Below are 17,949 nucleotides of genomic sequence, written 5' to 3' on the forward strand. Positions count from 1 at the left end.
CTTAAATAAATCCAAAAAATTAATACCTTTATTTTTCCAAAGTAAAAAAATTGGATCACTCAAAAGGTTTAAAAAAGTAATTATGATAAATTAAACTACAAAGTTTAAATTTTTTAAGATTAAAAAAATTGCGGAACTGGAGACAAATTTGTAAAGAGTACTTAATCACATGATATAGGTTTAAATTAGCAACTTTAGCTAATTGTATAGGTAAAGCAACTTCCAATAACGAGGTTAAATAAAATTGTTTCACAGCTCTCAGTTCCAAATTGGCCGGTCATTCCTATCAACCTAATATAACCAAAAGGACATGTATCGCAAATTAACAGCCCAGCCCAGTAATACATTCTTAGATTAGGCAAAGCAAGACCTCCATCCTTTTTCAACTTTTGTACGTGACATTTACTAATTCTTGGTCTTTTATTATTCCAAATAAAAGATAGAATAATAGAATCAATCCGATAAAAACTTGTAATTTAACCTGTAACCTCAACCTGTAATTTAACCTTCTGGGAGTCTTGCATGAGGACTCCCAAGCCCCTCTGCATCTCTGACATTTGAATCTTCTACCCATTTAGGTAACACTCTGCACTATTGTTCCTTTTACCAGAACGTTTTGTCATACATTTCCCAACACTACTTCATTTGCCACTTTTTTGCCCACTCTTCCAATTTTGTCCAAGTCCTGCTGCAATCACATTGCTTACTCAACACTACCTACCCCTCCACCCAACTCTGATTCATCCGCAAACTTTGTTACAGCCAACAATTCCACTATCTAAATCATTGGCAAACAATATGGAAAAATAGCAGTTCCAATACTGCCTCCTGCTCATTAGCCATTCCTCTATCCATACCAGTATCTTTCCTGTAACATCATATTTTATCTTGTTAAGCAGCCTCATGTGAGATACCTTATTAAAAACCTTCTGAAAATACAAGTAGGTGACATCCACAGCCTCTCCTTTGTCCGCCCTGCTTGTTACTTCCTTGAAGAACTCCACCAGATTTGTCAGGCAAGATTTCCCTTTACAGAAACCATGCTGACTGACTTATTTTATCATTAGTCTCCTCATCCAAAACCTTATCCTTAATAATAGACTCCAACACTTTCCCAACTACTGAGGTTAGACTAACTGGCCTACAATTTCCTTTCTTTTGCCTTCCTCCCTTCTTAAAGAGTGGAGTGACATTCGCAATCTTCCAGTTGTCCAGGACCATGCCAGAATCAAGTGATTCTTGAAACATCATGACCAATCCATCTGTTCTCTTCAGCAACCTCTCCCAGGACTCTGGGATGTCAACCATCTGGTCCAGGTGTTTTATCCACCTCAAGACCTTTGAGTTTGCCTAGCACTTTTCCTTTGTAACAGCAATGACACTCAATCCTGCTCCCTGACACTCTCAGACCTCTGCCAGACTACTATTGTCTTCCACAGTAAAGACTGAAGCAAAGTACTTAAGTTCATCTGCCATTTCTTCCCCATTACCACCTCAGCAGCATAGTTTTCCAGTGGTATAATATCAATTCTCACCTCCCTTTTACTCTACATAACTGAAAAATCTTTCGTTATCTGCTTTATATTACTGGCTCATCTGCCCTCGTATTCCATCTCTTCCCTTTTGCAGTTGTCTTTTGTTGGATTTTCAAAGCTTCCCAATCATCCAACTTCCTAGTCACTTTTGCTACCTTGTGTGCCACCTCCTTGGCTTTTATGCAGTCTTTAACTTCCCTTATCAGCCACGGTTGCCTCGCTCTGCCATTTGAGAACTTCTGTGGGACACATCTATCCTGCACCTTGGGAACTATTCCCAGAAATTCCAGCCATCTCTGCTCTGCCGTCATCCTCACCAGTAACCCACTCCAATCCACCTGAGCAAGCTCCTCTCTCATGCCTCTGTAATTCCCTTTATTCCATTGCAATACTGATGCATTTTCTTCTCGCTCTTAAATTGCAGTATAAATTCAATCATATTATGATCACTGCCTCAGAGTTCCTTTATGTTCAGCTGACTAATAAAATTGGAATTATTACACAACACCCAGTCCAAGATAACCTTTCCCCTAGTAGGCTCGAGCACAAGTTGCTCTAAAAAGCCAACTCGTAGGCATTCAACAAATACCCTCTTGCAATCTGGCACCAACCTGATTTTCCTAATCCTCTTGCATATTGAATTCCCCTATTACAATTCTGGCATTACCCTCAATACAAACCCTTTCCAATCTCATATGGGGGAGAAAACTTTAAAGCCCCATCTTGAGCGGAAAAAGTATTCAGCAAATTAATGGGCCTTTAAGAGACTGCAAGTGCTGGAATCCAGAGTAACAAAAATAATGAACTGCTAGAGAAACTTAGTATCAATGGAGGGAAATGGACAGTTGACTATTAAAGGTTAAAGCCCTTCATCTGAACCCAAAGTACATGGGATTTTTATTCCTGATCTTAAACAGTTAAGATCAGAAATTAAAATTCCATTTACCAGTGAAGGCAAGAGTAAGATATGGCAGATGAATGTGTGGCTGAAGAATTGGTGCAGGGGGTAGTTACAGATTGTGAATCCCTACGAGGTAAAATATAAAGGGACAGGTTACACCTGAATTCGGGGGCCGACCACTTCCTTCCAGGCTGGTTTGTTATCAAGCTATTGGGGAAAGCGTTTAAACTAGGCTGGCAGGGGATGGGAACTGGAGTGATAGGTTAGAGAATAGAGCAGTTGGTGTAAAGTGTAGAGACTGCAAGGAAGGATAGTTAGTGGACAAGGCATGTGTGTTGTGAGTTGGATGGGTTGAAGTGTGTGTTTTAATGTGATAACTATCAGGAACAAAGGTGATGAACACAGAACTGCATTGTTGTGGCCATCACAAGGACAGAATGGTTGCTGATGCTTGAAATTTCCAAAGGGACAGAGAGGGATGTGAAAGAGTTGGGGGGGGGGGGGGGGAGAGGGCCTTGCTATTCAGGGATAGTATCACAACTGCAGAAAAAATAATGCATTGTGGCGAAATCATCTATGCTGTCACAAACAAGGCGCTATCAATAGTGAGTATTCTACGGACACCAGCCCCTTCCCCAAACATATTCAGGAGCAGATCAGGGCGCAGAGGGCAGATTTTGGAAAAGTGCAAACAGGGTTCATGAGGGACTTCAACTTCCCCAAAGGATTGGCATCTCCATAGTGCAAAAGGTTTAAATGGACAAAATTTGGTAGGTGTGTCCAGAAAGGATTCCTGACACAATATGTAGACAGGGAACTAGAGCAGAAGCCATACTGGATCTAGTACTAGGCAATGAACCTAGTCAGGTGACAGATCTCAGTGGGCAAGCAGCTTGGAGACAGTGACTAGAACCTCCTGATCTTTACCATGGAATTGTACAGGAAGTGGAGCAGACTGTACAGGAAAAGATTTAATTGAGGGAGGGGGGAATAAAAGTGCTATTATGCAGAAACTTGGGAACAAAAATTGATAACTAATGTATTTGGGGAAATACACAACAGAAATGTGCTGTTTGTTTGGGGTGCATGGGGCTCTGGGTAGATTTGTCCCACTGAGGCTTGGAAAGGATGGTAGGGTGTAGAAACCATGGTTGGCAGGAGATAGAATATCTCATCAAGAGGAAGAAAGTATACCTAATATTTAGAAAGTAAAGATCAGTCAGGACTCTAGAGTAATAAAGCAGGCAGGAAGGAGATCAAGTACCAATTTAGGAGAGCTAGAAGGGGGCACGAGAAGGCCTTGGCAAGTAGGATTAAGCAAACCCCAATCTGTTCTACATGTACATGAAGAACAGGATGACTAGAGGGAGGTAGAACTTGTCAGGGATAAAGGAGGAAACATTCCAGAGTAAGAATTGGCAACTGAGGCCTTAATGAATACCTTGCTTCAGTATTCAGTCAGAGGGAACTTGACAAATAAGAGGACAGCATAAGATAGGTTAGTAAACTGGAACCTGTTAACACAAGAGAGAATGTGTTTGAGCTTTTGAATAACATCAGGATAGAAAAGTTCCCAGGACCAAACAGGATATACCCCAGATTACTACAGGAAGGGAAGAGACTGCTGAGCCTTCGGCAATACTCTTTGGTATCCCTTGGCCACAGGATTGGTATGCGAAGATTGGAGGGTGACATAAATTAACCCATTATTCCAAGTAATAGGGATAATCCTGGGAATTATAGACTAGCAAGTCTCATGTTAGTGGTGAGCAAACTATTGAAGGGCATTCTAGACATGGGATTTACGAGTGTTTGGAGACATCTACGCTGATTGTGGCTTTGAGACAGGTTGTGCCTCACAACCCTGGTTGAATTCAAGGACTACCGGTGTTACCACCTACACTGTAGACATTAGACTGCACTGACCTGCATTTCTGTGCAACACTGATGACACACCAAGGATTGACCAAATTCAGAACAGCCTGAATGGCAAATTGATTCATTACTGTCACATATACTAAGGTACCTTGCAAAACTGATCTTGCAAGTCCATTTTCATTAAACTTAGTGACCTTTCAATCAACTTATAACAGCAGGATAGAAGCGGTCCTTTGAGCCTGATGCTTTTGGGCATTTGTATCTTCTGCCAACACACACAAAATGTGGGTGGAACGCAGCAGGCCAGGCAGCATCTATAGGAAGTACAGTCAATGTTTCCAGCCGAGACCCTTCATCAGGACTAACTGAAAGAAAAGATAGTAAGAGTTCTGAAAGTAGGAGGGGGAGGGGGAAATCCAAAATGATAGGAGAAGACAGGAGGGGAAGGGATGAAGCTAAGAGCTGGGAAGGTGATTGGCAAAAGGGATACAGAGCTGGAGAAGGGAAAGGATCATAGGACGGGAGGCCTAGGGGGTAATATAGGGGGAAGGGAGCACCAGAGGGATATGGAGAACAGGCAAAGAGTGACTGTGAGAGGGACAGAGAGAAAAAAAATAGGAGGGTGGAAATAAATAAGGGATGGGGTAAGAAGGGGAGGAGGAGCACATCTGCTCTCACCCCATCCACCCGCCACCGCACTCAGGATAGGGTTCCCCTTGTCCTCACCTACCACCCCACCAGCCTCCTGGTCCAACGTATAATTCTCTGTAACTTCTGCCACCTCCAACAGGATCTCACTACCAAACACATCTTTCCATAACCCCCTTCTGCTTTCTGCAGGGATCACTCCCTACACGACTCCCTTGTCCATTCGCCCACCAACCCCATCCCTTCCCACTGATCTCCCTCCTGGCACTTATCCTTGTAAGCGAAACAAGTGCTACACCTGCCCTTACACTTCCTCACCACCATTCAGGGCCCCAGACAGTCCTTCCAGGTGAGGCGACACTTCACCTGTGAGTCGGCTGGTGTGGTATACTGTGTCCGGTACTCCCGGTGTGGCCTTTTATATATTGGTAAGACCCGACGCAGACTGGGAGATCATTTTGCTGAACACCTACGCTCGGTCTGCCAGAGAAAGCAGGATCTCCTAGTGGCCACACATTTTAATTCCACGTCCCATTCCCATTCTGATATGTCTATCCATGGCCTCCTCTACTGTCAAGATGAAGCCACACTCAGGCTGGAGGAACAACACCTTACATACCGGCTGGGTAGCCTCCAACCTGATGACATGAACATTGATTTCTCTAACTTCTGTTAATGCCCCTCCTCCCCTTCTTACCCCATCCCTGACATATTTAGTTGTTTGTTTTTTTTCTCTCTCTCTGCCCATCACTCTGCCTGTTCTCCATCTCCCTCTGGTGCTTCCCTCCCCCTTTGTTTCTCCCTCGGCCTCCTTTCCCATGATCCTTTCCCTTCTCAAGCTCTGTATCCCTTTTGCCAATCACCTTTCCAGCTCTTAGCTTCACCCCTCCCCCTCGTCTTCTCCTATCATTTTAGATCTCCCCCTCCTACTTTCTAATCTCTTACTATCTTTTCTCTTAGTCCTGACGAAGGGTCTCAGCCCAAAATGTCGACTGTACTTCTTCCTATAGATGCTGCCTGGCCTGCTGCATTCCACCAGCATTTTGTGTGTGTGTTGCTTGAATTTCCAGCATCTGCAGATTTCCTCGTGTTTGTATCTTCTGCTGATGGAGGGTGGGGGGGGGGGGGAGGCGGTGGGGGAAGGGGGGGTTAGAGGAAGTAGTAGAGGAAGTCTCCAGGGTGGGTAGAATCTGAGCCCAAGCTTGCTCTCGAGGCTGCGAGAAGTGTAGACAGCATCCAGGAAGGGGGTGCCTGGTTCCTGTGATGTGCTGAGCTGTGTCCACAACTCCCAGCAATTTCTTGCTGTAACAGGCAGGAGAGTTGCCATACAAAGCTCTGATGCATCTGGATAGGATGTTTTCTATGGTCCACCAATCAACTGCCGATAATCAAAGGGACATGCCAAACATCTTTCTCTTCCTGCATGATGCCAGTGAGTTTTTATGGCCACAGCATGGTCTAAACCCCTGCTGTCAGCTTGCACGTTGTGAAAAAAAAACAAGGCCTTGGTATTCAAGGCAATAACAAAAAAATTGCCCAGACAACTGAAAAGTTTTGTATCTATTTGGACACAGTAAAAGATCATTTCAAGATTGAGAACATTATGAAAAAAATATTATTGCCAGAAAAAGGAACCAGGATATCAGTACATACTTCCATTTTTACTTTGATTCATTGCAAAGGGCGTGTAGAAAGGAATACAATCACACAACTATTTACATATCCAAAGGTAAATGTTGTGTTCCTACCTTGGAGACATTTAAAACAAAGGGTGGAGTTGGGGGAAGGAAAGTAAAAATGCATTCTCAATAGACACCACTTCAAAATTATTAAACTTTGTTTAAGAAAATGCTTAAACATTGAAATGAAACTGATTTAGCAACAGTATCCCAAGTTTAACTCCAGTACGATGTATTTCAATACACACCATTTCAAAAATAATGCATCAGCTGTGGGTGTTAGATGTTAACTGAGCGAGGAAAGAAGCACTCGTTAGCTCACTTCAAAGCTATAACCCTCCAGCGAAAGTCGAGCTCAATTTAACCGCATCTTACAACAGAATCACAATATCCTTGTTACAACACGCCCTTCCAGTGACTTTTGTATCATGGGAAAACTTCACATTTGTTCCTTCCTCTAGATTATTTCTGCAAATAGTCAACGATAGAGGATGCCTGGGATATGATATGTGGTATATCCCTCCAGCCTGATTTACACTAACGCTGCTTTCTGTGTGGTAATCAATTTCAATCTCTTGGAGTATTCTAGAGTTATGTGAATGTTGCAGATGTTAATTCAAACAAGAATCAGGATTCAGTTCTTATTGTAAAAATAAATAGGTTCAGGAAGCTTGCAATAAGCCTTCAGTTTTTCTTGTAAATTGCAAGCAGTAAACTGAAGTAAAAAGAACAGGCTGCTCTACAGATTAAGACATTGCATATGTAATAACCAAACATTAAGCCAATTAATACCGCTCTACTATTTTACATCAAACCAGGCAGCATGTGCAAATTACTTGCACCATTGTGACTAGAGTTCAAGCTGGCGGACCAGATGGACGTTGTCACTTACCATATCAAACATGGTCACAAGTATAGGCAACTAATAGTTTTAGGTACTTATGGCACTTGTACACTCAGAGGCAGACCAGATAACATTAATTTTGGGCGTCTGGGATTGCTGCCCCCAGAAGCTTTTTGATTATTTGTGTGAAATACTTTGTAACAAAGGTGTTTGAACATTAAGAGGTATCCATCATTGTAGATATTCAATTCAAAAGAAGCATTGTCAACCCAAAATACGAAGGAAACAATATCACAGTGACTGTATCAGCTACTGTTACCATTGATCTTAAGGGCATAAAAAAATGGGATGTACCTTTGGGTGTGTGAGGTTCTATAGAGAATGTCTTCAGAATGATGAATGCTTGTGCTAAAAAAAACACTTCTATATCACTAGCTTCAGTGTTTCTCCTGTGATTTCGAGCAGGCACAACAAATTCATGATAATATACTTCCACCCATATTCTGAGCTTGTAATTTGTGCATCAGTCTCTTAAGTGGCAAATTTGTCAAATGCCCTTTGGAAATCCAAATGCACTACTTCAACAGGCTTTGCTCAATCAATTCTTCATATCACATCCTCAGAAAATTCAACTGAATTTGTCCAACATGCTTTACTATTTATAAAACTACATTGATAAAATTGATTATACTCAGCTTTCTTAAATGATCAAATAGTTCCTCATTGATTATTGACTAGCATCTTAAATATTATTTAAAGTCTATTACCAACAATAGATGTTAAACAAACCAGAATCAGATTTAATACCACTGGCATATGTCATGAAATTAGTTGTTTTGCAGCAGCAGTACATTGTAATTTCAAGAAAAACTATAAATTACAATAAGAATTATTTTGAAAAATTAAATCTGAGTCTGAGGCCTCTGTCAGTCACAGTTGACTATGAATATTGTGTCCTAGCTGTCTGAATATGCAAGCCAGGGGAGTACAATATGGAGAACAAGCTGTTGCCCATGTACACATGAAGAAATCTGCAGATGCTGGAAATTCAAGCAACACACACACAAAATGCTGGTGGAACACAGCAGGCCAGGCAGCATCTATAGGACGAAACACAGTCAACGTTTCAGGTCTCGGCCAGCATTTTCTGTGTTGCCCATGTTGCAAGGTCCCCCTTTCCACACTCCTTGTTGAACCCAAGGGAAATGCAACTGATAGTTCCCTAATGCCCATCTTCCCTCCTCCCTCCCTCCCTCCACTCTCTCTCTCTCAATGGCTCTGGACCTGTACTCACTGGAGTTGAGAAGAACAAGGTAGAAGCTCATTGAAATCTATTGAATATTGAAAGGCCTAGATAGAGTGCATGTGGAGAGGACGTTTCCAATAGATTCAAGATTGGTTAATGGCATTTCCAGTACACAAGTGTAAAGGAGAACAGAATAATTGTTACTCCAGATCCAATGCAGCACAAAAAAATTAAAAAATAAATATAAATTCACCAGATAGCTTACTGATTGTATGCCCATATAGTGGACGCTACACTGTTACACAAGTGACTGATCTGTGGAATTCATTGCCACAGATGGCTGTGGAAGCTGAGCAGAGGCTGATAGTTTCTTGGTTAGTAAGAGCACCAAAGGTTACCGGGAAGGTGGCAGGAGAATGGGGTACAGAGGATTAATAAATCTGCCATAATGGAATGGCAGAACAGACTCGATGGGTCAAAAAGGCCTAATTCTGCTCCTATGTCTCATCTTATTGAATTGTGGATTCACACTGGGAAAAAAAAACAACCAACCTTCCGATAACGCACTAGAACTCCGAGTTTTTAAAATGAGCCCACCATCTCTGCAAACACTTCCTTCAAACCCCTCCTGTTCCAGTTTTTGGATCCTGGCAATTTGCCTACCATTAGCCCCACAAGTTTCTCTAATACTTTATCACTAGTGATTGAGATTTTTTTCTTCATGTTCCTTCCCGTGATGTGAACTTAGCCGAAGCATGCATCTTAGGATTCTTTGCTCTGTCCTCCACAGTGATGACTGATGCGAAAATGGAGTCAGTATATCCACCATTTTTTTTATTGCATGTTATTGATTCACCAGCCTCACTGTTGGCTTCCTTCTCCCAAATGACATACCCCTCATGTCACAAAGATTGTTAGTATTGTTGGCTTACTCAGCTCTAATTGCCTGTCGTTTTGGTGGGCACAAAACTCAATTTATTTGGGGGCAAGCAGGCAGTAGCTTGTAATCAATATGAGTTAATGATTAGGAAGCATTCTTGCATAATCAATTAGAGAATTGCAAAGTTGCACTCAGAGCGGACACCTGGAAGGCTCGCGCAATGAAGCCATCAAAGTAGGACTCAGGATTAAGGAGGAACCATCACCATGGTAGTGTCATATGGTGTGTACAGTATATCCTGCATCACAAATTTGAGTTTGTTACAAGTGATGAACATAATTGCTAAGAATAGGGTGGTGGATGTAATCTGCATTGATTTTAGGGAAACATTTGACCAGATCCCTCATGGTATGCTGGCCAAGGAGATAAAGTCACAAAAGGTCAACAGTAAACAGGCAAACAGGTAAATTAGATACAATATTGGCTTGGTCACAGAAGACAGAAGATAGCAAAGGGTTCCTCTCTCTAGAGGTTTATGACCATTTGTGGTGCTCAGGAACAAGTGCTAGGATCTCGTCTGCAAAATGTATTTTCATTAATGATCTTGATGAAAATCTACATTGAGTGATTAATACTTGCAGTCAGGACAAACTGAAGTTGTGGATAGCAAGGAAGGTTGTCAAACAATAAAGCAGGACATACTTCAGATGGAGATGGAGGCACAAATAGAGCAGATGGAGTTTAAAAATCAAGACAATAGTGAAGTACTGCATATAGGGAAGTGAAATACTAGAGGAAAAGATGCCATCAATGACTGGGCCTTAAGCGATGATGTACAACAGGACCTTGGGGATGCAAAGCCATTGCTCCCTGAAAATGACAGCACAAGTCCATAGGATAGTAAAGGCAGAGCAGGTATTCATCAGGTGGGACACACTGTATAAAAATTGAGAACTCTTGTTGCAATAGAGTATTAAACATGAAGTAATTTGTGGAGTTGGTCACTACACGATAGGAAGGATATACAAGCTTTGGTGAAGATGAAGAGGTCTACCCGGAAGTTACACAAAACAATTGCTGACATTCAGTGGGTCATGCAGCATTTGTAGAGGCTTGGGGGATGGTCAACATCATGGGTCAGTGCCCGTGTCAGGACTGAAAGCGGAGGAGGAGGATAAATCAAAACATTAGCCAAACCTTAGCTTCCACAAACGCTGCACACCTAGGATTCTTCTAAGTTAGTTTTTGCTCCAGATTCCAGCATCTGCAGTACTGTATCTCATCACCATTTTGCCAGGAAGGCGTCTTGGGAGTTTTAGATGCAATGAGATAAGACAAACTTGGATTCTCATAATTGGATGCATTGGAGTTGAGGGCAAATGCAAAAAGGAAAAATAGTAAAGTTAGCCCAAGTCTTTTTCCCCCAGGATGAAAACATCAAATACAAATGAGAGGGCAAAGTTAACGTTTTTTTGCAAAGAGGACGGTAGTTGCCTGGAATGTGCTGCCAACAAAAGTGACAGCAAACACAATAGCAACATTTCAGAGGCAATTAAACAGGTATACAAACAGGCAAGGAATAGTGGAATACAGACCACACGCAGTTGACTGGAAGATATGGCAAAGATATGGTAGCCTAAAAGGCCTGCACTGCACTGTATTATCTTATACACTGAAACATTAAACCAAGTGGATTTGATAGTTAACCAATTATTTGAAATCAGTGCCAGTGAATGGGAAAAAAAGCAAAAGGCAGAGTTCTTCTTTGCTTTAAATGACAGGCATACACTTTGTCAGGCTTAAAGCTTCACTTTAAAGTAATAAAATTCATTCATTGGGTCTTTAATTTATAGTTTTTATAAAATAGGCCTGCAAGAAAATGAACTTCAGGGTAGCATATGTACTTTGAAAATAAATTCACTTTGAACTTTAATGCCAGTTAAATGGGGTCCAATGGCCTCAAAGGAAGGATTAGAAAAATGGTAGGGAGGAAATAAATGGGGAAAAAATAGTGGCAGAGAGGTGAGCTGGATCCCGTAGGATGTTCAGAATTTGTTAATTCCAGTAATGGAAATTTGTAATTCTAATAGAAGCACATTTCAAGCAATTCTAAACATCAAGGCAAGACCAGATACTTAATTACTATTCCCAAAGTTGAAATGACATTGAAGCAGATTAAATATCAAAATTTCCCTTATCAGTATGATCCGAGTAAACAGCAACATACCTCTATGAAAACAAAAAACAATTTCATGCAAAGTCATTAAAGCAAAACTAACGCCACCTCGTTTTGAATGACTTTTGAAAATCTTCAAGACCATTTCATAAACGGACAAATCAAGTGAGTTGCAGCGTATTATTTTTAAATGATGTTATTAACAGCGTTATTACATATGTCCTAGGGTTCTTTAAAATTAGAATCAATTGAATAAAACTTCGCGTGAGGGATAAGAAAATACAAATTAAACGTGTTCACAGCAACACGCGTAAAATATAAACTTCGTGCAAAGTAGTTGCTTGAATTACTTTTCAGATAATTGAGAACCATAAAATAAACTACAAAGTCACAACTAAAATGTTCCCACCTGTTTAACGAAGTTAAGCGTGAATGAAGAGGGGACGACGAAACACCTTACGCTATCCTTACCGGCGTACCTCCTGGCGTCATTGGTGGAACTAATCTAACACTGAACTTGGGCTGCAAGTAATTGGCTGCGCTTTCTTAATTAGCATTCAGAGCGGCAGCGAGAGCGGTCGAACCAGGTGCAGGCGTGCTTCAGGAATCAATTAGCTCACTTCATTGTCGAGGTATGACACACACCAGGTTCGTTGTTTCAAAAACCAGTTTCTCCGGAAGTTTCTTAAGAAATCCTGGTACAGTACATCCTAGTAACCAGGTTTTATCGCCCACTATAATGAACTATTATTAATGCAATGGAGTCAAGTTAATTCATCATTGTCGCCGCAAACTGAGAAATGCCACATTAATGGATTAAAGTAGTTAACCTTAAACTGACCGAAATACGATCTTTACTCGTTTATTTAAAACAGAGCCTGAACGTAATCTGGCACACTAGATCTTCCAATTTACCCACGGGTCATGAAGTGAGGTTTTTTCTCTTTGCCTTGTGATTAGGTTTCAGGTGGAATTTGGAGATCGCCAGCCATTGTGAGTGAAGGCTGTGATCACATACTGAACACAGGGCTCTGAGTCTGCAAGATCCGCCAAGAACTGCCCCAAAAGGTTTATTTTTGCGGACAGACTTGAAGCTGTTATTTGTTCTTAAATTAAAAAGCAACTTTTTGGTTTGTATCATTTAACATGTACGATCTTGTACAATTATAATTTTCGATTTAATAATGTACCACAATGACTCAGCTTTAAATAAACGAGTGAAGTTAATAACTCCACGTGGAACCAGAATGGGAATTTATGATTTGATAATTTGAATCAATAATTCACGTAAGGCCATTTAAAAAAATAATGCTTACTTGGGAATTTATGGTGCAATAAACTATATTCAGAAACGAAAATACAAAACCACCTATGAAATGTTGCAACTGGGTTGGACGGATAACTAACACATCGTAGCAAATGATTTGCAGCAATTATGGTTATTTCGTAATGTATATTGCATGTTGACTTATCCCAGAAATTGCATTATCATCATTGTTTATATTTATTTTGTGTGCGTGTGTATAGATATATAGTTTATTTTGTGGAACAATAACTGCTGTTATATGGAAGCGCAGGGCCACCTGTAATCTTGACACAGCTACAGTATGTCAACCAACGTTTCTTTTCAATTCTTAGCAAGGGATTCCGCCCACATCAGAAAACCCTGCCAAAATGGAGCATTACACATTTTAAATTTGTAAATTGGTTTTTTATTATTGTTACATGAACTGAGGTACAATGAAACATTTCTTGTGCGTGCAGTTCATCTAGATTCTAGATCAATTCATTATTACAAGGGAAAAATAGAACAGGCTGTAGAATAAAGTGTCACAATTATAGAGAAAGCCAATAAGGTGCAAGGCCCTAATGAGGTAAATTGTGAGGTCAAGAGACCATCTTATAGCTCAATAGTTTTTTAACAGCAGGATAAAGTCTGCCCTTGACCCTAGTGCTATGTACTTTCAGGCTTTTGTATCTTCTGTCTGATGGAGGGGGAATAAGAGGACAAAATGTCCAGGGTGGTTGGTATCTTTGATTTTGCTGCTTCACTGAGGCAGTGAGAAATGTAGACAGTGTCTATAGAAACATAGAAAACCTACAGCACAATACAGGCCCTTCGACCCACAAAGCTGTGCCAAACATAACTTACCTGAGATATTACCTAGGGTTACCCATAACCCACTCATCACTCTCTGCGTAAAATACTTACCCCTGACATCTCCTCTGTACCTACTTCCAAGCACCTTAAAACTGTACCGTCTTGTACTAGCCATTTAAGCCCTGGGTAAAAGCCTCTAACTATCCACACTATCAATGCCTCTCATCAGCTTATACACCTCTATCAGGTGACCTTTCATCTTCTGTCATTCCAAGAAGAAAAGGCCAAATTCACTCAAACTCCCCAACCCAGGCTACATCCTTGTACTGGTAAATAACCTCTGCACCCTTTCTATAGTTTCCACATCCTTCTTGCAGTGAAGCAACCAGAACTGAGCACAGTACTCCAAGTGGGGTCTGACCAGGGTCCTATATAATCATCAGCAGGTGCCATGCCCAGTTTGAGCTTTGACTGCCATGGCCCACACACTCCTGTTTCGGGTCAAGTGGATCAATTCATTGGTATTCATTTCCAGTTCTCTGGTTACTGTCTCCATCATCATTTGACTTTGCCTTCCTCTTGCTTTCTTCCCTTCAATCTTTCCCATAATTACCGTGCATTCTAACTCCTCTTTCCTAATCACACGTCCAATGAAGTTATGTTGCCTTTTCATGATCTCAGACATTATTTCTCTTTTTGTGCTTGCTCTGTTCATAACATCATTAGATATTCGTTTCGTCCATGATATTCTTTGCATCCTCCTCAAAAACCACATCTCTGCTGCTTCAATTCGTTTCCTCATGTTACTAGATATTGTCCAACATCCTGAATCATATGACATAACTGGATAAACGTAACATTTCAGTACTCTGAGGTGGGTTGTCATGCCTAGTTTAGTGTTGGTCAGTATACTCTTCATACTCGTAAAGGTGTCTTTTGCCATCCCTATTCTTCTTTTGATGTCCATGTCACACTTGCCATCTGATGTCACTCAGCTTCCTAAGTAGCAAAAGTTCTGTACTTGTTTTATGTCTTCCCCGTCTATTCTCAGCCTGCAAATAGGATCCTCCTTTTTGGGTATCACCATACATTCTGCCTTTTTGCAATTGATAGATAGACCCATTTTTGCACTTTCTTCAACAGTTATATCAATTAAGTTTTTTAGTTCTTCCTCCATACTTGCAATTAACACAGTGTTATCCACATATCTGAAATTATTAATGTTTTCACCGCCAACTTTGATTCCCAAGATGTCTCTTTTTTTTTGTAATATTGTTTCACTGTGCACATTAAACAAATCAGGGGAGAAAACACACCCTTGTCTAATGCCTCTCTTGATTTTCGTAAACTGACTCACTTCCTCATCTGTTCTTACAGCGATAGTTTGTTCCCAGTACAGATTTCTGATTAGGCGGAGGTCTTTCAAATCTAGATCTAGAGTTTCCTGCAATATTTCAAATAACTTATCATGCTTCACTTTATCAAAGGGAGGAGCTGGTTTCTGTGATGTGCTGATCTGTGTCCTCAGCTTCATGGTTCATTGTGGTCATGGACAGGGCAGTTGCCATACCAAGCTGTGATTCATCTAGTTAGTATAATTTTCATGGTGCATCTATTAAGGGCAACACATCGACAGGGTATGTATCACAACGCTTTACAGTGCAGGCAACCTGGGTTCAATTCCTGCCGCAGCTTGTAAGGAGTTTGTATGTTCTCCCCATGACCGTGTAGATTTCCTCTGGGTGCCCTGGCTTCCTCCACCATCCAAAGATCTACTGGTCGGTAGGTTAATTGGTCATTGTATATTGTCCTGTAATTAAGTCAGGGGATTGCTGTGCGGTGTGGTTCAGAGGGCAGAAGAGCCTATTCCATGCTGTATCTCAATAAATAAATTTTAGAAAAAGAATAGCTAAGAGTCAAGATGAGCATGCTAAATTTCTTCAGGCTCCTGAGGAAGTAGAGGTGCTGGTGAGCTTTCTTGGCCTTAGCATCAATATGGTTGGAGCAGGACAGGCTATTGTTTATGTTCACTCCTGAGAACTTTTGTGAGTTTTGAACTCTTAACCACATCAACCTAAGTATCATTGTAAAATACAGGAGCCTGTGCACCACTTCCTAACAGTGACAAGCTCCTTGATTTTGCCGGCATTGAGGGAGAAGATTGTTGTCATGACACCATGTCTTTAGGCTCTCTATATCCATATCGCACTCTGATTCCTTGTTATTTGAGATACAGTCAAACATATAGACAGAGTTAAACATACAGATAGAGTGAAAGCAGAATCCATCCTCACAGTCATCACTATTACAGGGAGGAGAGTAGGGAGGCTGAGGACAAAGCTTTGTAGTGCACCAGTGTTAAGAATAATCAAGGCAGAGATGTTGCTGCCTGTCCTTACTGATTGTGGTCTGTTGGTCAGGAAGTCAAGGATCCAGTTGCAAAGGCAGGTGTTGAATCCCAACTCTAAGATTATGGAGATGAATTTGCTTGGGATTATGTTATTGAAGGTGGAGCTATCGTCAATAGGCAAGTCTAATATAGGTGCCTTTACTGTCCAGGTGCTTCAGAGATGAGTGGAGGGTCATGGAGATGGTAACTGTCAGAGACCTGTCTCAGTGGCTAGTGAATTGCAGTAGTTTGAGGTTGGATGGAAGGTGGGGTTAATACATGCCATAACCAGCCTCACATTGGTGATCTCAGCCTATTCTCTGCTCAACAACCCCTTGTAGATTGGAAGTGGGAGGAGCAAAAGATGGCACTAGAGATTTTTGCGATCAAAACTGTAGTTAATTGTTGATTGGTATATTGTGTTGAAGAAATATGAAACATATTGTCAGGAGCGTGCGATTCTCTCAAATTTTCATGGACTCTCTCTTTCCTGGAGGTCTGGTGATGAATAGAGACATTTATATTTCCCATTTAGAGCTTCTGTGTGGCTCAGTTTGAGACAGTCACAACAATGAAGTTAGTTATTCACTGCCTGTTACATCACTGGCATTCAGGGCAGTGCCATTTCTGTAATGGGTTTTTTTTTGACCAGTTGGGGTTGTGTGCCCTGAGCTGAACCCCCAAGCCTGGAGGACTGTCTGGCATGTACCCTTTGACCTGTTTGGCATGGATGACCCTACCAAGAGCCAAAGCACAAGATCCTGACTCCAGCCAACATAGCTCTCCAAGTCAATGAGGCACACAAGCCTCCAAACCCTATGGCAAGGTTGTGGTCCTCTTTGAGGACAAGACTGAAGGCAGGTGCCTCATATGCCTACTCAACTAATGAGACATTCAAGGATCTTTGGGCATGTATACAGAGATCCTTCTGTTGATCTTAAGGGCCCTACCATTCATAATGTATGTCCTTATCTCAATCATACTCTCAAAATGTATCACCCAACATCTGTCTGGATTAAACACTATCTGCCATTTCTCAGTCTGGAACACACAAAAATCATGCTGTAGTTTAAGGCTATCTTCCATTCTATCAAGAACTCTACCTTGCAAACCTTTCATAATCATACTTTCTTCATTCACATACCAATCCTTCATGTATATTGTAGAGAGGTTCCTCAGGTTGTCATAGTGGGGATAAGCTCCCACTACCTATAAAGTGCTCCAAATGGCATACAACTCTAACAGCCTTTGAAAACCAAGCCCAACTTTTGGCCCACACATGTGGCATGTCTACTAAGCCCAGCGGAACTGTTTCTACTGACAAGAGAAGAGGCAAAGGTGGACCTCTGGCACTCGAAACCAGTTGCTTTAGGCAGGTGGGGCTCGTCAGCCTTGGACAGCAGCCGCTTAGGAGAAGGAAAACTCTGATTTTAAACCTCCGCTGTCTTGCGGCCATACCCACCCATGGGAAAGGTTTCAGGAGTAAATCCCGAAGAAGAAATCCAGAGCTGGGAGTCCCTAAGGCAGTTTGATGTTGTGCACAACTTCACTCTGGCAATCTCTGGCAATGACACTGGTGCCAAGTTGTATTGGTGCTTCCCCTTCCCTTGGACTATATCAGTGACATGGAGAGGGGAAGCCCGCTGCGTGGACAACAGCCGGTTCTTCAAAT

At 41.4% G+C, this 17,949-nt stretch overlaps 1 protein-coding gene across 3 annotated transcripts in view; it reads right to left on the reverse strand.

Moving 5' to 3' along the window:
- The window catches only part of elovl7a (ELOVL fatty acid elongase 7a), a 60,852-nt gene that overhangs the window by 36,889 nt on the left and 6,014 nt on the right, over positions 1–17,949 (reverse strand). The window contains exon 1 of one of the 3 annotated variants that reach the window (XM_073064492.1): positions 12,197–12,289. The exons of 1 other annotated variant lie outside the window; for it this stretch is intronic. The gene's annotated coding sequence lies outside the window, so the exon portion shown is untranslated. Of the gene's footprint in view, positions 1–10,808; positions 10,985–12,196; positions 12,290–17,949 lie in introns of those variants that run through there. One more of the 3 variants, XM_073064493.1, reaches the window with a different exon arrangement.

This window comes from Hemitrygon akajei, chromosome 13 (genome assembly GCF_048418815.1).
Source record: "Hemitrygon akajei chromosome 13, sHemAka1.3, whole genome shotgun sequence".
NCBI lineage: Eukaryota > Metazoa > Chordata > Chondrichthyes > Myliobatiformes > Dasyatidae > Hemitrygon > Hemitrygon akajei.